A 21,780-nucleotide genomic window follows, 5' to 3' on the forward strand; every position below is an offset into this window, starting at 1 on the left:
TGGCACGAATGCGCACAAGGCCAAGGGCCAACACAGCGCGAACGCGCTGAACAAAATTTGAGGCCCAGATTCGGGATGACAGTTATATTCTAGGAATGTAATAATAACATACATATGACATCTCGAGACCATATGGGGTGAATTGGTTCATATGGCAATTGATGAAAAGCCTTGTTGCGGCAAGATAAGTGGGGTCCACATACCAGAGTTTTATAAAGGACATATGATGAGACATATGAGTAGTATATGGAAAGTTGAGCAAGTCCTAAGAAGGACCCATAAGTCAAAAATGGGCATAAGCCCTCCAAAAGGACGATTTAAGGAAACATTTTTGGATAATCTGACTTGGAGGGGCCAAACCGATATTATAAGTTTGGAATTTGGAAAAACACAAATCATTAAAGTTGTAGATAATTGAATTATCTTTCCAACCATAGGTAGTGGGCTCTCACACGATCGCGCTGAACGATTTCATGGTCGGTGCAGGCAGATTCTGGAGCTCTATTTAAAGGGTCCAAGCCCCCAATTTCTTCATCAAACACCTAAAAAACCTCTCCAAAATTCTGGAGAGTTCTCCCCAACTCCCCAAACCAAATTTTAGCCCAAACCAGGTATAATTTCCAAATTCCGGTCCAGACGGCGTATAGTTGCAACTACAAAACTGTGTATTAACACGTTGTGGCTTAAGGTCAAGGTGGAAAAGTGAAGATATAGCATTATTATCGAGGGAAAGGTATGAATCTCTTTCTATTTGTGTTAATCTAAATTATTTACGGAGAAGGAGTTGTTAAATTGTTGTAAATTAAATTCTGTTGCTGAAAATATGGGACGAACACCATATGGGATGTTCTATGGAATAATTTGATATGGGAAATGATATTATTGATGTCGGTATTGTTGTTGTTGTTGTTGTTGTTGTTGGTTGATGAACTGAGATTCGGGTTGGGCATATAAACAGGGGAGATGCTGCCCGTTTTTCGATAGAATATAAAATGGTTTAAATTGAAACTCGGAATAAGTGTGTGATATGGAGACTAACGTAGTGCGAATCCTCTCGAATGTAGATTTACGAGCTCGGACGAATTAGCGTAGCCAATAGGAGGTTGAACAGGTATGTTAAGGCTCGCCCCTTTCTTTCAAAGGCATGATTCCTACGTTACGATTTCATAAATGCTTCCATAGCCTCTTTGTTTTCAAAAGTTAGATGTCTATGATTCCAAGGCATGATTCCTTTCTCCATAACCCGTAAATATTTTCCCAAAATGTCCACATTTTTCCAAAACAGAGGTTTATGATTTTGTAAGCTCTTATAACAACAAGGATGGACATGTTTTTATCATGATTCTTAAAAGTTTCCTACGATACTAAATATGAGATGTTTTCCATAATGTCTTTATCCTCAAAAGTTAAAGTTTCATGATTCCAAGAATTTCTTATGACGCTGAAGATGAGTATGCTTTATAAGAATAAAGAAGATGAGATGTATTCTATGATGACGATGATTTTGATTCGAGAAGTTCCAAAGCTTATGATTTTAATGCTATTATGAGATTATCGAGTTTATTTCATGATTTCCTTGAGTTTCTCATTGTTGTTGGCCTCACCTCATGATGTTTTCCTTCGAGGTGAGATATATCGATGATGATTATTCCATAATATAGATCGGAGGTTACGGACCTTACTTCACTCCGATAGAGTTGTAGCTTTCACTTGGGCTCTCATGCATGCTTTATAATTATGTATGTATTTTAATAACACCGTGCCTACATGGCCGGGCAGTATAACACCGCGCCGTCCAATAGGCGGCCGGGCAGACACACCACTGCAGTGGGCAGTTTATGATTACCCTGGACGCGGGCTAATGATTATCACACCGTGCCTAAATGGCCGGGCAGCATTACACCGTACCTATATGGTCGGGCAGTTTATTTGCAAATATTTATATGTTTTTCGAAAGAAAGCTAGCATGAATGGCATCCGCCCTAAGAGGCACTCATATGTACAGGTTATTCTTTTGTCTTACGATATGCTCTATATTTCCCTTCGGCTATTATTCATACTTTATATCCCTTATTATGTTACTATTAATGCCTTACATACTCAATACATTGCTCGTACTGACGTCCATTCCTGTGGACGCTACGTTTCATGCCACGCAGGTGTATACAGATGAGTAGAGGATATTGCTAGAAGATGTTCCAGTTGGATTGGCGTGCTCCATTTCCTTCCGGAGTGTTGCCGAGTCAGAGTATCTATGTTATGGTATATAGCATGTTAGAGACTTTGCAGACAGAGTCACGTATATAGCATGTCAGTCTTGCAAGCGGCTCTGCAAGCCGATGTATCATTATGCATTATGTTACAAATTTCATATGATTACAGATTTTACTCGAGTTGAGAAAGACGAAAGGAATGTTTTTGAAAAGCTTTCATTCTGCATTTAATTTTGTGATTTAAGAGTCCAGTGAGACTATTAATATACTGAGAACCAGCGGGTTCGCTCGGCTCTAAGTAAAGGGTTGGGTGCCCATCATGCCCCATGAGGACTGGGGCGTGACAGTACAACAAGGTAGTATCAGTACAAAACCATAGTTCTGATCAGGCATCGTAGGGAGACAGCAGTTAGAAAATCATATATATAAGAAAGAGACTGAAAAAGTAGGCATGCTCACAATCAGATAAACTCAACGCAGTCCAAATATTGAATCCAGTACCAGATCACCAAGTCTAGTATATCACCTCAAATTCCACAATAAGTTCGAAACACAATCTCAAGAATCACTGACAAATACGCGTATCACCAAAGATAAACCAACAAGTCCTAGACAATGCCATAAGTAAATATGAGATAAATGCAATGCAAATGCAATGATACACACACGCTTTGGGCATAATATCTCATTGCATCGACATTCACGACCCATGGGGGACCGCTAATGTTAATCCCTAAAACCCACCCTAGACGTGACCGGCATCCGTCATTATGAACAATATCGGAAGAACCTAAAAGATGCAATAACAGTACGCCAGGTTCGATATTCGCCTCAAACAGTTTATGAAATAAATGTAAACAAATCATGAATATATGAATTAAATTAGCAGAAGTCTTTATTAATCAAATACTTAGTCAAACGTAATACGTGCCCGAGAGTTAATCAATAACTCAACAACTACCCACAAGAATGTATACTATGGAGCTTCTAAGATAAAGGAATAATAGTTCGACTCATCGGGACGCGGCTTGGAAAACTAATAAAATGAATAAAAAAAATAAATAGGGTGTCCCACGAATGAACGTGTGGGCTCACCAAATCAACAGCAACAGCAAGTCCATCCTAAACGCCCGGAGTATCAAGAACCTGCTCTTCTCCGTTACCTAACATACTATCAAAAACAACAATGGTATGCCTGAGTACTTCGTACTCAGTGAGTGCCTCGGGGACAATAAGTAATAAGAAAATAGAGTACAATAATACATAAAGAAATCAGTCCTGAAAATCATGTGAAACCAATGTATGAACAGTTTTTCAGTTTGTGTGTCTCAAAAAGAATTATCAAGGCCTCTTGTCAAGGTACAACTTCAAATATGCCTTTCAATTGATCATAATTAACAACAACAATTCCATGAGAAACTAATAATATCATACATGCCAATACAGGCCCAAGAATCAAGCACATCGAAGGGGTGACTGTAGAAGTTCCCTTGTCATAGCGCACCACACCGGAATATGAAATTCAGCTGAGGCTATCCTTCCTCCGGAATAGCTAGGCATAGTCACACCCCAGGTAGCGAACCCGGAAGTGGCCACTCTTCCTCCCGAATGGCTTGGCATTATCACACTAGGATCCATAGTGGCTACCCTTCCTCCCGAGTAGCTAGACCAAACACAATAATCAAATTCATAGCATGGAAGCTGAATTATAGCATAGAAGCTAAATCACAATTATCTCAATGTAGTCACACCATCCATTAGCATTAAGGTTGAAAATGTTTCCACTTCTTTAAACAAAGTTCAATTGTCATAGTTTCTCATGAAATCCTCATTACCAACAATTAACTGTTATTATTGATCATCTCTTATAGAGGAAAAATAATTAGGGTTACGTGTACATGTATAAGGTATAGCATACAATTTCTGGTGCCGGAGTACCCCAAGTACCGCCCTCAGATGATCTACGTGCTCCTCTTCTGATCGTGAATAGACCAGGATATCATCAATAAAAACAATCACGAATATGTCTAGGAACGGCTTGAATACCCGGTTCATCATTTCCATAAACACTTCTGGGGCATTGGTTTGCCCAAAGCACATCACCCTAAACTCGTAGTGCCCGTATCGGGTCTTGAATACAGTCTTTGGGATATCTGCCTCTCTTATCCGCACCTGATGATAGCCTGACCGCAGGTTTATCTTCGAGAAACACTTAACACCCTGCAATTGGTCAAATAAATCATCAATCCTGGGGAGGGGATATTTATTCTTTATAGTCACCTTGTTTAGCTGCCTATAATCAATACACATCCGTAGCTACCCATCTTTTTTTCTTACGAATAATATCGGAGCTCCCTAAGGTGACGTACTAGGCCTGATGAAGCCTTTCTCTAATAAATCCCTTAGCTGCTCCCTCAATTCTTTCAATTCCGCAGGTGCCATTCTGTAAGGAGGAATAGATATAGGCTGAGTATCTGGCAGCACATCTATCGTGAACTCTATCTCCCGCTCAGGTGGAAGACCTAGAAGCTCGTCTGGGAATACATCCGGAAATTCATTGACTACCAGGATCGACTGAAGAGTGGGTGCCTCTGCTTTCTTGTCATGCACACGAACTAAATGATAAATATACCCCTTCTTAATCATCTTCCTGGCCTTGAGGTATGAAATAAACTTACCCCTCGGCGATGCTGTACTTCCCGCCCACTCTAAAATGGGTTCTCTTGGAAACTGGAAGCGAACTACTTTCTTCTGACAGTCGACGTTGGCATAACAAGAAGCTAACCAATCCATACTCATAATAACATCAAATTCAGTCATATCCAGCTCTATCAGATCCGCTTTGGTGCAACAGCCACAGATATCTACGGAACAATTTCTATATACTCGTCTTGCTATAACGGAATCTCCTACCGGTGTAGCTACCTCGAACGGTTATATCAGTTCAGGGTCTATTCCAATTCTACTAGCAACCAGGGGGGAAATATATGATAAAGTAGAGCCTGGATCTATCAATGCATATACATCTCGGAAGAAGATCAATAATATACCTGTAACCACGTTTGGTGACGCCTCCTGGTCCTGTCGGCTGGCCAAGGCATATATGCGGTTTGAAGGACCGCTAGAACTGGGAGCTCCGCCTCAGTCTACACGACCTCTTTAAGGTTTTTAACCACTCCGCATACTCTAATTTCCTTTAGACTTCCCTAACTTCTTATTTGTCTCTTATGTTTACATTTATGGAACCTTTAGTGCACTTCCCAAGGGGTCACCCATCCTAAAATTTCCCTCACTCCAGCACGCTTAACCTCGAAATTCTGATGAAATTCGGTACGTTAATGCTGGTATGATTGCATCCACCTCACCACATGACCTTCATCACATAATCTGGAACAAGTCGGTGTCTTAACAACTTCCAAAATATTCTCGTAACGCGTCTCCCTCCGAACTAGAGGGGGTCTTTTACTTTTCTGACTATATAATTATCGTGTTAGCTTTTTAAATCCTTAATATTCACTTTTCATCTGTATGTATGACTACCTTTCATCCGGGGTTTCCAGATTCCCACTGGTGGCGGAGGCACCTTAGTCGCCGTTACTTATAAATACTGGATTATCGGCCTCTTTGGGTTTCATCTCGCCACCATCAAATAGTGCTCTACAAAAATTACACATACACAGAAAGTTCCAAAGAGAACTCATATACCTGTAGCCGACCGGTCTCTAGTCTGATCTGGTAGGCTGCCATGTGAAGTGTGCTCCTCATCATCGTCTACCCTCCATCTGCTCGTCTGACTTCCGTCATCGCTCGTATCTGAATCTGAGGAGTATAGATAACCGGGCAATTCTTGGTTTACTGACGGCCAGGATAGGGGACTGGAGTAGTCCGTAACACTCACCGGGGAGGCCTGTCTAACGTAGTGCTCCGCCACAGGAGCAGCTGGCATGGCCCCGGAAATCTCCTCATCCGGTGACCCAGAAGAATACTCTGATGGCTCTGTATGGTAACTGTCCTCTGCGGGGTCCTCCTCCCTGGGAGTCAGAAACTCTGGAGGAATCGTCGCCGGATCCTCCGAAGGATCAGTCTCAATAGAATAGCTAAGGCTCCTCTTACTCGGTCCTGGAGATACTCTAGGGGCCTTCTTAGCACCCCCACTATCTGAAGCTAACCTTTTCATCTTTCATCAATCTACAATCACCTGCAGGAAAAAGAATCAGAAGCGATCTTTCTAAACACAGATGCTATCGCTCTGTTTGGGGCATCGCTGTAGACACAACAATTCGTTAGAGAGGAACCATCCTGATAATACAGCTCTATCGCAAGATCTAGAGTAAGAAGGAAAGATAACATCCTAAATGTCCGGTAGCTTCCTGTTTATAGATGTGGTGCACCACACACCGATAAACAAGACTCTACTAGACACGGCCTGTAGACATTCCGAGGATGAACCGCTCTAATACCACTTCTGTCATGACCCAACCAGAGGGCCATGACAGGTACCCAGTATTGACTACCGAGCACCCCTTATCATACAATCTATCGTTCAACCTATACTATCATGACTCAACCAGATAGACATTTATCATACTTGCGTTTAGCATAATAAGGGCTTTTATAGTACAAGACAAAACGCTGTATAAACTATCACATATGATATCACACATAAGCCGGTCAGGATATCGTAATGCAGGAAATTGCCAAAACGTAATCCACACTGACATAACTGACGATGACCACCCATGACCCACATACATGTCTACAGGCCTCTAAGAGCAACCACAACATCATATGGCGGGACAGGGCCCCGCCGTACCCTTAAATGGTCATATATATGTACAACAGAAGGATCTGTACCAAAAGTATGGGCTCCGGAACAAGGGAGCACTCCAAAGTAGCAGGATAGGTGTCCTAAGCTGGTGGGTCACCCACTTGAGCGTCTGTACCTGCGGGCATGAAACGCAGCCCCCGAAGAAAAAGGGGGTCAGTACGGAATATGTACTGAGCATGTAAGGCATGAAATACAGTAAACAAAGCCATAATCGGAACGAGAAATACAAAAAGTAAGTACACTATCCAGAGTACCAAATGCTTACTTTTAAAACACAAATCATGCATGTCGATGGGATATGTCCTATCCGTAACACACCATACTCCCGAACACATCATACTCCTGAACACATCATACTCCAAAACACATCATACTCCAGAGTGTATATACATATAACGTGTCCCGGCCCTTTTTTGAGGGACTCGGTGAACAATGCAGTGAAACTGCGCACGAAAACATATCCTGGCCCGGGCTCAGTGAAAGACATATTGAGGCATGCACGAGCAGAGTAGTGAGAAACCATATGCATATAAAACAATTTTTAGGACTCAATAAGTAAGTACACTAATCGACACTTGAAGGATCATAAACACGTTTCGAGTCAATCCGAGTTAGCGTAAGAAAGTTGTGGACATCATTTACTACAGAACCCTCTACGAACGTTTCAAAGCAATTCGAGACCGTCTACGGAAGTTAGAGACATTAATACTTATAGAACTCTTTTAGGAACAAGAACTCTTTATGCTTTATTCGTTAATTAATCATACTATAAACTCGACTATACTAAGTATGCTCATGTCAAGAAGTGAATACGAATCGTAAACAAGCTCGGAATTATAGAATAGAGTTACCCCAAGATGCATGTCATACCTTACTTAGCTCTAGGACATGCCAAAAGAAAGAAAGGGTAAGCCTTACATACCTTGCCCGCTTCCTAAGCTAATCCGAACTCAAGTCTCGGCTTTCGCAAGATCTACAACAATGTTAGTGGATACCAAACATTAGCTATAGATACTTAAGAGTCCAATCCTAAACTAACACTTCATTTACAGAAATTTCGGCAGCATTTCCCCTATAAATTCAACCAACCCCGAGAATTCAACTCGGCCAAATTATCAACAACAATACCAACAATCATATTAGCAGCATCAACAATTAATTTAAAACGGCCCAACCAAGATACACACTACCCGTAACCTCCCAACTCCATAAGAACAACAACAGCACATTCTTTTCTTCCAAATTCATGAACTACAACAACAATCTACACATTAGCAACTTCATTCTCATAATTACAAGAAACCATATTAAAATCACATTAACTCCTACAACAGCCTGTTGACACCCAATTTTGTCCCGCCTCTCCTCCGAAATACCTATTTACGCTTCTAATATTTTTTTTGGAAAATTAAAAAATATATATTTATATTTTACTATAATTATTAGCCTCTTATCAATACCGGTGTTTCATTATTCCATTACAGTTACTAGCCATCATTATTATTATTATTATTATTTATATTATTATTATTATTCACAATTTTTATCATTTCGGCATTTTACCAGCTTACGCACACGCATCGCATTTATCTTTGCATAATTAAATAATAGTGTTTATTTACTGTGGATTTTCGAAATATTATTGCACGGCTATTACAACGCCATTTTTTATCTGAGCACTAATAATTGCATATTTTATATTAAGTAATATTTTAACACAAGTTATTTAAATAGGACTTTTATTTAAATGTAGTAGCTCAATCAACCCATACTATTTTCGGACCAATTCATATATCAACCCACATTTTTAATTTACCTGGCCACATTTTAATTCAATCAGCCCATTCTTTTAATTCAGTAGCCCAAATCGATTAGCCCACATTTTAAATACCCCAACCCATATATTTTAGCCCACCACATCCAATACCCGACCCGACCCGACCCGGACGGCCCATTCTCTTCATAAACCTAAACCCCCCCCCCCCCCCCCCCCTTTCTTTTGTTTTCCTTTTCCTCTTCCACCCGCCGCCTTCACCCTTCCCTCTCTTCTCCTTCTCTCTCCTCTCTCCCTCGTCTCCCCCTACGTTGCCATTGCTACCCCCCCATCCTTTCCTGCCCCCCACGCCGCTGTCGTTTCCACCATGTCCTGTTCCCCACGTTGTCACTGCCACCCCCACTTCGTCACACCATCCCCCGTTCCTCTCTTTCATCGTCATCGTCATCTCCTCTCCACCACACCCTGTCCCCCCACGTTGCCACTGCTACACCCCATCCTTTCCTGACCCCCACGCCGCTGTCGTCTCCACCATGTCCTGTTCCCCACGTTGTCACTACCACCCCCACTTCGTCACACCATCCACCGCTCCTTTCAAGAGAAAAAACCTAATCCACCCTATAAATAATTTTTCCAAGTCAGTTGATAGGGGTCGATTTTTTTTTAGTCATGAAATCCCCCAAGAACTAGGTCTTCTTTTTCAGTCACAAAATTCCCCAAAATATTGAGTTCTTCAGCTTCGAATACCTCTAAAAATACCAGTCCCTAATCGCACGAGGTTCCCTTTAAAATATCAGTTTTTCATTTTCTAGATATCGTCTCAAGCATTAAATTCTCTTCTGTTTTGATTTAATATTTGTTTGAATCCGAGCACGCGCAAGTTCAGATTTAGTGGTGTTTGAGGATAAATCGCGACTCCGCGCCTCACTTCGCTGCACACAAAAGAGGTAAACCTCGATACATTTACTACTCATAGTCTTTAAATTCTGTTTTGGTTAAGATTTTAGTTTATTTAGCTATATGTTTAGTGGTTATGTAGTTTCTTTGTCATCGCGTTATTTGTTTGATGTTTGGGAGCTGTTAGAATAGAATATTAATTGCTAAATGAATTCGAAAGATGTCTACTGTAGCTTGGATGATTAAACTGAATTTCCGAGACTTATAACCTATTTAAAATCGGATATACATAGGATATACAGTGGGTTACCGAGGTAAGAAGAAGGTATACACTCGACATACATCTGATATACACATCGTGATGTGTATATCTTAGGAATATTGTGTATATGGTTAAAACAGGTAGTAACACTTAAGGCTTATATGTTAGATGAATAAAAGAATGGGCTCAACTTTAGCTCAACCTCATTAACTGGACTTTTTTTTCCGAAGGTCTGTAATGGTCCTATGTCATGTTCTTGTGGTGTTATAGATGATATCATGCAGTTCGTAGTTCTTGTCATACTCTTCTGTTTTGAGTCCTGATTACTATTCTGTGTGTCTATGTGCTGGCCTAGGTTGTCCAGTTACATTAAGTAGAATAAGGATAAAAGATAATCTTGAACTTGAGGTCTGCTCTAGTCCTAAAGGTTTATTACAATGTTACCTTGTCACTTAATAAATATGTACAAAAACCAGTAGCTTGTCCTCTGTTCCCATAATCCTTTTTTCTCTTATATTTTATAGCATCTACTTGTTTTTAGTTGCTTTTCTGTTAATTATGTGATTAGCATGATGTTAATTATGTGATTAGTATGCATTTATCAGTCTGAGGGAAACTACATAATGCGGTTATGCTTGGTTTATGATTTTGCTAAGCAGTTTATTTTCTTTTTTAGCTTGATTATGTAAGTTAATTGTTTAATGCACGTTAAGCATTTTGGTCCTGTTTAGAGATTATGTACTCATTTTGTAAATCTGATCATGTTCAGAGGATTATTTAAAGCTAGTTTTCATATAATATCTCATGAGGTGCCCATTTTGATTAACTTAATTCAATTTAATTTACTTGCCTAATATCTGCTAGTCTTCATGAAATCAATTGGTCAATCCGGTGTGTTTGAAGACTGGTCTAGTTTGGACATTCGCCTGATCATGTGTCTGTGGATGCTGTCTAGTATTCTATTTGAATGATGTTCATGTTTAGTTCATGTTAGTCATGTATTCTCATGTAACTAGGTCACCCTTAAATCATTAACTTTCTTACATGGCTACTAGTTTTAAGCATAAGTCTGCTGTTGTCACGTGTTGTGTTATATGTCTGTTAGAATGTCCATGAGTTGGTAGATTCGTATACTCTGTTTAGTACAGTCTATATCGCTTACATGTCGGACAGGTTCGATAGTGGTATAGTAGCATGTTTAGAAGTTGATTTGCTATGCGGTTAACTCTGGACTGATCATCCCTTAAGGATTCATAAAGGGTCTAGATTTAACAGAAGGGCTGAAAATGGTTTCAAATTAGTTGTAGGAAATCCCCACATGTAAAGTGAACTCGAATTGATATTTAAGGACTCTAATATGATTGTCCTAACCTGTGCTCACTGGACCTAATATTGAGATTGTCTTGCGTTGCTTTACATCAAGATAATGTGCCTCAATTCCTTAATGAAACATTCTTTATCTGATCTCTTATGTCCATCTGAAGTTAAAGTATGAAAGGTCTCGAACGCAAATGACTAACCCACCCTTATGCACTTATCTGATTTCTTTTGTGGTCTGTGATGCATCGATGATATTCTAGGATGTTGGATTGTTCCTATATATTGCCCGAATTGCTTTATATTTGTCCGACTCTTCCGTAACTTATTGGAGAATAAAGCATGTTTTAAAATAAGAATCTCACATGTTAATAAACTAGCTTGATTCACAATCGGTTATAGCTGTTGCCACCTGTCTTCGCTCGATGTTATGGTATTTTGCGTTGTTGCTTCTGCTCTCAAACTGTTGCATTTCGGGAAGATTGGTTGCTGCCTCATTCATTCTTAAAAAAAAAGAGAAAACTGATAGTGCACTCGTTCTGGAAATTGATTTGAATTGAAATGCCCTCATTATGCTAAAGGAACTTTATGAATGTGATGTTGATTCTGTATTTTCTTTTATCTATTTTTCTTACGTGGCTGTCCTCTACAAGTGTGTTGTGATGGTTAGGTCTATATTGTATACTTAAATATATATAGTATGCACATAATCTATGAGTTGTCTTGAGTTTATATTTTCACATGTTTAACTTTATCCATTGATTAGATACTAATCCTTTTCTTTTATTTTGTTGCATGACCACCGCATATGAGTCCGAGGGACTCGCTCTTCTCCCGAATTCGGTGTTGGGCTAAAAGCCCAAAGCAATCTGTCATCTCTGTCCAGTTGTGTTCACAACAAATATAAAATATCTGGGCCGAGGCTCATATCGCACAAAACAAAATTGCAGCCTGTTTAAAGCAGTGTTAAAATGACTGGGCCGAAGCCCAACAGCAGCTTGGTCCAGCAGTCCTAAATGGGCTGAGCCCATTTAACTTATTTGCCCCTTCTATTTTATTTTTTGTGCATTTAATTACTATTGCATGACTAACTCTTTATTTTGTTTTATTTTCTTAATTTAGATGAACCTTAGATGAATTAGTAGGTTTAGTTTTAGTGATGGGTAGTTAGGAAGACTAATAATTAATTCCATAAGTTTTATTCTCTTCTTTTCATGTTAAAACTATTTATAAGGTCTAATATTTATTTGGAATAATTGATTTGCAAGACGCCATGACTATATATTTTAAGTAAAAGGAATCATATTTTATTCTTACTATCTTAAAAATTTCAAAACTTCACTAAATAGCAACTTAAGTATATTTTATAAACTTTGTTTCCAAGATTCTTCTAATCATACATGTTTTTAAGCCAAATGTAGTTAAATAGAGTTAGTATAAGAGAAAGAAAACTCATCTACTTTACATCCTATTCAAAATAAGTCTAGATTTTCTACACCACTATATTTATACAATATAATTCTATTCTAAGATTAAATTGGTTAAGTCTTATCTAAAAGCTTCTATTTATATGCAAATCATTATATTTTGCAAGTTTCGTTTTTTTAAATAACATTATTATTTAAAGCTTAATAACATTTATAAGTTTATTTTAAGTGGACTACTATGTATTTCTACATGTTAGTTTAAATAGCACTATTATATTTTCCCTTAAAACCTTAATGGCATTTACAACCTATTTTCTTAAGATTTAAGCATTATATTCAATCTAAATTAATTAACCTAAGTTTGGTCGGTAAACCGCAATTGGCGGATTCTAAAGGATGCCTAACCCCTTCCCTTTAGGATAATTAGAACCCTTACCTAGAATCATATTGATTAAGCAGGCCATTAACGGAAATTTAGGTAGCTTTACCTTAGCTAACAATTAGGTGCCCTAATTCACCTTAAAATCAATTAGGCGGCGACTCCTTAAAGTAAAACAAATAGGAATCACCAATATGTTGTACTCTAATTTAACCCGATTAAAATGGGGTATAACAGCTTGGCGACTCCGCTGGGGACCTAGGTTCTTAACCATAACAACTCAGGCTAATAATTAATTAATTCGACGTTATGGGTTTTTTTTTTTTTGCCTTTATTGTTGCTTTTATTTCTTATGTGTTTTTAAGTAGTTGTTTTATTATGTGAAAATTTTCTATGCAACAATATGTTACTGCTTTCCTTAAAATGGCATTCCGTTCATATTTCCTCCACTCCTGGAAAACTCACACAAATTCACACACTTAAAGCGGTTTCGCGGTTCGCGGCCGTGCACTACTAAATTACCCTTTTAGTTGGATCGATCTTGTGGATTTAGTCGATCGGCGGTGCAGTCGACGGCCACGGACTTTCCACTCCCAAGTTGTCCGCTTGGGGGAGCCTTGTGTCATAGGAAAACCACTCTTAATCTACCTAGGTAGAGCGAAAACCAAAACCTTGTAAGGACATGCATCATTTTAAACCTAGGAGGCTTAATGCCCTTGGTGTATTAAGTTCATTAGTCAACCTTAACAAATGTCCAAATGAGTCTATGACTCTAAGTGACACTATTCACTATCTATGTGCATTATTTGAAGGACAAATGTGTGGAATATGTGGACCTAGTACTCTATAGATAAATATTTCAGGAAAACTGACATTTTGTTGCAGGTTGGCATGGAGCATCCAATTAATGCCAGAGGGTTGAAGACAACTAAAGGAAATCAGTGGAGATGAAGTATTAGATATCTTAGATTAACTTTGAATTGTATTATTAATTGACATGTAATAAATTTTTATTATTCTTGTAAATTAGTTTTAGGAATAGTTATGGAATGATACATAAAAAACATGTTTTTCCTTTAAATGTTCGTTAGGCCTACCTCTGGCATAAAGAGGTCCTTTGCATTATAGAACGCGACGTATTATGTGCAATAATGTGTTTATGTGCAATAACATGTCCTTACCGTATACTGACTCATTTTTTCTTTTTCTTTCTTGTTTTATCTTTTTTCTTTCAAACTTATTTTCAATAGAGAGAGGTTGACTTGTGCTAAAGGGGAACTGGCGGAGCATCCATATTTCACACGGTCTAGAGCCAAGAAATCAGACTCTGACTCATCACTAATCACCTGGTTAACTAAAAAGACTCATTCTAAAATGGAGCAAAGTTTGATCAATTCAACCACTTCATCTGAGCCATCTCTTAGTTTACCGATCACGAGTGATCCCACATCCTCTAATGAACCAGAAACACATTTGGAGATCATTGCTCGTCTGGAGCGACGAGTTGCTGAACTAAGTCACATGGTACTTCAAAATCGGTCATTTTCCCAAACTCCACCACATATGACTCCATCTCGTGGGGTTCGTCAGACTTTGCCTATGCCACCTCCATTCCCAGATTTGGATGAACTTAACCAAGCAAACTATTTTACCACTTCTCAACCAGTTCGTTCCGAACCCCTTGCCCACCTAGTTACTCAAAATGCCCCTCTTTTGTTTACAGCCGCTTCTTCAAAGGCTCAGTTCATACCGCCGACACATGATGTTACCAATGCACATCAAGTTCCGCCGGTATATACCTATACCACAACTCCACCCACGACACAAATCCAAGGACAATGTCGCACAAATATTGATCATTATGTCGAAGTCGAAAATGAGGCACGATCAGTTAGTGGTGAAATGATAAATAGAAAGCTCAAAAGTCTGGAGGATGCAATGAGAAGTTTGCGTGGACTTGGTAGTAGTCAAAGCGTGAGGTATGAGGAATTATGTGCATTTCCTGAAGTAGAATTGCCACCAGGTTACAAGATTCCAAAATTTGAGAAGTTTGATGGGTCGGGAAATCCTTTCTTGCATTTGAAGGTCTATTGTGAAAAGTTGATTGGTGTGGGGAAGAATGAAGGGATAAGAGTCAAACTATTTAATCAGAGTTTGAGTGGAAAAGCTTTGGAGTGGTATTCTAAGCAAGATACAACCAAATGGCGTACTTGGGATGACTTGGCAAATGCTTTTGTGGATCATTACAAGTTTCATGTTGAGATCGCTCCTGACAGAATCTCAATTACAAAGTTAAAAAAGAAGTCAACCGAATCATTCCGAGAATATGCTATACGGTGGAGGGAAGAAGCATCTAGGGTACACCCGCCCATGGAGGAAACTGAAATGGTTACTTTCTTCATTCAGGCACTAGAACCAGAGTACTATGAACGTTTGGTGACAATGGGCGGAAAAACTTTTGCGGAAGTGATCAAAGCTGGGGACATGATCGAAGATGGCATTAAGACAGGGAGAATAACAAGTCTAGCAGCATTGCAGTCTACTAGTAAGGCCATACAAACTGGTGCTCTCGGAAATGGAAAGAAAAAAGAAAAGGACGCGGCAGCGGTAATGGCTCTAGGAAGCACCTCATACCACCATCAACAACCTCCGCGATACAAGTCTAACGCTCTCCACTCACAATATTTCCAATATTCGTCACATCCATACAACCAAGGTTTGTCATCTTACCCGCCTCAATCACCACAAATTTCCTACCCCGTCTACAACACACAGCCAACATACCGAGCTCCACGACCACCAACATACCCAGCTCCACCATCACAATCTCATCATCCAAACAATGCATCCGCACCTTGCCCAAATAGACCTTTCCGCAATTTTACACCATTGGGAGAGCCATTGAGCGTTGTTTTTGAAAGACTGTAAGCTTCAGGCTTAATATATCCTGTGGAAGGAAGAATTCCAGATCCATTACCTAGAAGTTTCGATCCCACTAAAACATGTGCATATCATTCGGGGTTAAAAGGCCATTCCACTGATCGTTGTTACGCATTGAAACACAAGGTTGAAGATCTTATTGAAGCAAAACAGATCATGGTTAAACAACCGGCACCAAATGTGGTTAACAATCCACTCCCGAACCATGATAGGGCCACGATAAATATGATTGGAACTACGTGTGGCCTGATTTCCTTTTGGATACGTAGGCAGCCCACATCTGGTTCCGCCCTCCTTTTATTAAAAAAAAAAAAAAAACTCAAAAGTTTTTATTTTTAATCACGAACTACGTCTGGCCTGATTCCTTTGGGATACGTAGGCAACCCGAGATGGGTTCGACCCGTCTATTTTAAAATTTCCAATATCTTCGGTTTGTCCAACCATTTTGGTCCCTATAAGATACATAAGGATTTTTATATAAGATTTTGGTCTTCCCACTGTTTAAATTCATGTGTCTTGGTAGCTTGAAACTGGGACAAATTTTTGAAATCGGTCAAATCGCTTCCAAAAACTTTCATTATAAGTTCTCACTTTTCAATCATTTAGGACCAAGTGCCTCCAGGACTGGAAACCGGGACAAATTTTAGAAGTAGCATAAAAGTGGTCTTAAATGTTTAACGATTTTAAATAAAAGTCCGCCCATATCTTTCTAAAACTGTTGATAAATTCAAATTCGAGTCTTCACAATCATTTTATCTATTAGAGCCACTAAGTATTTCCCTTCGAAGTCATCCAAATTTCGTTATTCTCAAATTACACTTTTATTACTTATAACTGAAACTCCCGGGCAAATCAAAATATCTGGTGGGGCCTCGAAGAACGGGGATGCGATTGATACAAGAATCAATTCAAGGACCAAGTTCCCCAACAAGCACAAGTCAACCAATTTTCTTTAAACTCACAACTTTACTTTGATGAGACAGGTTTCAATTAACATAGATGTGGCGCGTATTTGACTCTTCTTCAGAATTTAGTTATGGACGTGAACAAAGAGTTAGCCTTCTGCAAAAGGCAAATATTCTTCAATGTGGATGTAAATTTAGCTTGCGCTAAACTGTGGATGTTATTCCATTCTTCATGAAATTTTGATCGCAACAGCGGACATGAATTTATCTTCTCAACCAAGGGCTGTAGGCGTAATTCTTTCAAACCCAGCTATTTACATATTCTTACCACTAACAGTTGTTTTCGCTCGTGGCATTTCTCGATGGATCAAGGACGCATAATCGTGGATTTAACCTTCTTCGAAGTGGATACGAACATGGTCACCTGATTATCGGTTTAAATTCCTTAACTTTATTATCACTTCATACATATTTATTTATTTCAAGTCGCTAACAAGTTCTTTTTTTAGAATGTAGTATTTAATGAGATGACAGGATCGAAATCTTGCATCATATGTTAAATCATGGGGAAAATTGTAGATTTAACTTACGTCACAACGGGACGTGAATTAGGATGTGGAATTATATCTCTTCACGAATGGTTTTGTGAATGTGGACATAAACGCGAATATACATTTCTACATTACAAATTGTGAGAGTGGACGTGGATTTATACTTCAATATCGTAGATTGTGTGGTCGTGGATTTATTTTCTGCATGGTGGATATTGTGGACGTGGAAGTGGATTTATCTTTTTACGTTATAAACATTGTGGATGTGGACGTGGAGGTGGATTTATCTTTCTCGCATTATACAATTTGTGAAAATGGACGAGGATATAAATTTACATGCTACGCATCTTGTGGATATGGACATGAAATTCTACATTATAAAATTTGTAGAAGAGGATGTGGATTTATATTTTTACCGTGGATGTGGACGTGGAAGTGGATTTATATTTTTACATAATAAAATTTGTGGAAGTGGACGTGGATTTATTATCTACAATGTGGATATTGTGGACGTGGAAGTGGATTCATCTTTCTACATTATAAACATTGTGCACGTGGATGTGGACGTGGATTTATCTTTCTTGCATTACAAAATTTGTGGAAGTGGATGTGGATTTATATTTTTATACCGTGGAAGTGGATGTGGATTTATATTTTTTGTACCACGAAAGTGGACGTGGATTTATATTTTTGTACCACGAAAGTGGACGTGGATTTACATTTTGTACCGTGGAAGTGGACGTGGATTTATATTTTTGTACAGTGGAAGTGGATGTGGATTTATATTTTTGTACAGTGGAAGTGGATGTGGATTTATATTTTTTGTACAGTGGAAGTAGATGTGGATTTATATTTTTGTACAGTGGAAGTGGATGTGGATTTATATTTTGTACAATGGAAGTGGATATCGATTTATATTTTTGTGCAGTGGAAGTGGATGTGGATTTATATTTTTGTATAGTGGAAGTGGACGTGGATTTATATTTTTGTACCGTGGAAGTGGATGTGGATTTATATTTTTACACCGCGGAAGTGGATGTGGATTTATATTTTTTGTACAGTGGAAGTGGATGTGGATTTATATTTCAGATTTCCTTAAAATAAACGTGGATGTGGATTTAGATTTCGTTAAAGTGGATATCAATGTCGACTTAATTCTTCTTCAAGTGGAAGCCATAAATTTAATCTCCAAAGTATGTTGCGGATTCAACTTTCAAACAGGGGTTACAAGTGTAAACTTCTCCAACCATGTCTTATTTACACATATATTTCTTTTTTACTAACAATTGTTTTTAGCTTCTGGCTTTTGACGATATTAAAGTCGGCATCACACGTCAACTCGTGGAACTATTTCTTCGGCAGCGAACTGGGGCAATTTGGTTGGGAAGGACAATCAGACTTCCCGACTAGGGTCAAGGATCTACCTCGAACACTCGTCTCCAACCCCAAATACTCCGCTTGCATTCCAGCACGCTCAATTTTCAGAATTCTCGATTTCTATCATAATACCCGGTGTCATCATAATTCGACACTGGGACAATATTTTGCAGTGATTCGCGTCAATCGGGATTCTTTATTCATAAGGTGTCGTAGTTATCCCAGAACTACACTCGGCCTGATTGTCGTGCAACCCGAGATATGTAGGCAACTCGGAGACCGGAGTTCGGCCATAATCCTCTCAAATTTCCTTTAGCCGGGACAAAATAGGCTACCGAGTCAACGTCTTTGCCCGACAACTCTTTTCATCATTACCGGGCAAAGAGGGACAAGTTGTTGACACCCAATTTTGTCCCGCCTCTCCTCCGAAATACCTATTTACGCTTCTAATATTTTTTTTGGAAAATTAAAAAATATATATTTATATTTTACTATAATTATTAGCCTCTTATCAATACCGGCGTTTCATTATTCCATTACAGTTACTAGCCATTATTATTATTATTATTATTATTATTATTATTATTATTATTATTATTATTATTCACAATTTTTATCATTTCGGCATTTTACCAGCTTACGCACACGCATCGCATTTATCTTTGCATAATTAAATAATAGTGTTTATTTACTGTGGATTTTCGAAATATTATTGCACGGCTATTACAACGCCATTTTTTATCTGAGCACTGATAATTACATATTTTATATTAAGTAATATTTTAACACAAGTTATTTAAATAGGTCTTTTATTTAAATGTAGTAGCCCAATCAACCCATAATATTTTCGAACCAATTCATAAATCAACCCACATTTTTAATTTACCTGGCGACATTTTAATTCAATCAGCCCATTCTTTTAATTGAGTAGCCCAAACCGATTAGCCCACATTTTAAATACCCCAGCCCATATATTTTAGCCCACCACATCCAATACCCGACCCGACCCGGACGGCCCATTCTCTTCCTAAACCTAAACCCCCCCCCCCCCCCCCCCCTTTTCTTTTCTTTTCCTTTTCCTCTTCCACCCGCCGCGTTCACCCTTCCCTCGCTTCTCCTTCTCTCTCCTCTCTCCCTCGTCTCCCCCCACGTTGCCACTGCTACCCCCCATCCTTTCCTGCCACCCATGCCGCTATCGTCTCCACCATGTCCTGTTCCCCACGTTGTCACTGCCACCCCCACTTCGTCACACCATCCCCCGCTCCTCTCTTTCATCGTCATCTCCTCTCCACCACACCCTGTCCCCCCACGTTGCCACTGCTACCCCCCATCCTTTCCTGCCCCCCACGCTGCTGTCGTCTCCACAATGTCCTGTTCCCCACATTGTCACTGCCACCCCCACTTCGTCACACCATCCCCCGCTCCTCTTAAGAGAAAAAACCTAATCAACCCTATAAATAATTTTTCCAAGTCAGTTGAAAGGGGTCGGTTTTTTTTAGTCATGAAATCCCCCAAGAACTAGGTCTTCTTTTTCAGTCACAAAAGTCCCCAAAATATTGAGTTCTTCAGCTTCGAATACCTCTAAAAATACCAGTCCCTAATCGCACGAGGTTCCCTTTAAAATATCAGTTTTTCATTTTCTAGATATCGTCTCAAGCATTAAATTCTCTTCTGTTTTTCTTTAATATTGGTTTGAATCCGAGCGCGCGAACGTTCGGATTTAGTGGTGTTTGAGGATAAATCGAGACTCCGCGCCTCACTTCGCTGCACACAAAAGAGGTAAACCTCGATACATTTACTACTCATAGTCTTTAATTTCTGTTTTGGTTAAGATTTTAGTTTATTTAGCTATATGTTTAGTGGTTATGTGTAGTTGCTTTGTCGTCGCGTTATTTGTTTGATGTTTGGGATTTGTTAGAATAGAATATTAATTGCTAAATGAATTCGAAAGATGTCTACTGTAGCTTGGATGATTAGACTGAATTTCCGATACTTATAACCTATTTAAAATCGGATATACATAGGATATACAGTGGGTTACCGAGGTAAGAAGAAGGTATACACTCGACAATCATCTGATATACACATCGTGATGTGTATATCTTAGGTATATTGTGTATATGGTTAAAACAGGTAGTAAAACTTAAGGCTTATATGTTAGATGAATAAAAGAATGGGCTCAACTTTAGCTCAACCTCATTAACTGGACTTTTTTTTCCGAAGGTCTGTAATGGTCCTATGCCATGTTTTTGTGGTGTTATAGATGATATCATGCAGTTCGTAGTTCTTGTCATACTCTTCTGTTTTGAGTCCTGGTTACTATTCTGTGTGTCTATGTGCTGGCCTAGGTTGTCCAGTTACATTAAGAAGAATAAGGATAAAAGATAATCTTGAACTTGAGGTCTGCTCTAGTCCTAAAGGTTTATTACAATGTTACCTTGTCACTTAATAAATATGTACAAAAACCAGTAGCTTGTCCTCTGTTCCCATAATCCTTTTTTCTCTTATATTTTATAGCATCTGCTTGTTTTTAGTTGCTTTTCTGTTAATTATGTGATTAGCATGATGTTAATTATGTGATTAGTATGCATTTATCAGTTTGAGGGAAACTACATAATGCGGTTATGCTTGGTTTATGATTTTGCTAAGCAGTTTATTTTCTTTTTTAGCTTGATTATGTAAGTTAAGCATTGTTTAATGCACGTTAAGCATTTTGGTCCTGTTTGGAGATTATGTACTCATTTTGTAAATCTGATCATGTTCAGAGGATTATTTAAAGCTAGTTTTCATATAATATCTCATGAGGTGCCCATTTTGATTAACTTAATTCAATTTGATTTACTTGCCTAATATCTACTAGTCTTCATGAAATCAATTGGTCAATCCGGTGTGTTTGCAGACTGGTCTAGT

Source organism: Lycium barbarum, chromosome 10 (genome assembly GCF_019175385.1).
Source record: "Lycium barbarum isolate Lr01 chromosome 10, ASM1917538v2, whole genome shotgun sequence".
NCBI lineage: Eukaryota > Viridiplantae > Streptophyta > Magnoliopsida > Solanales > Solanaceae > Lycium > Lycium barbarum.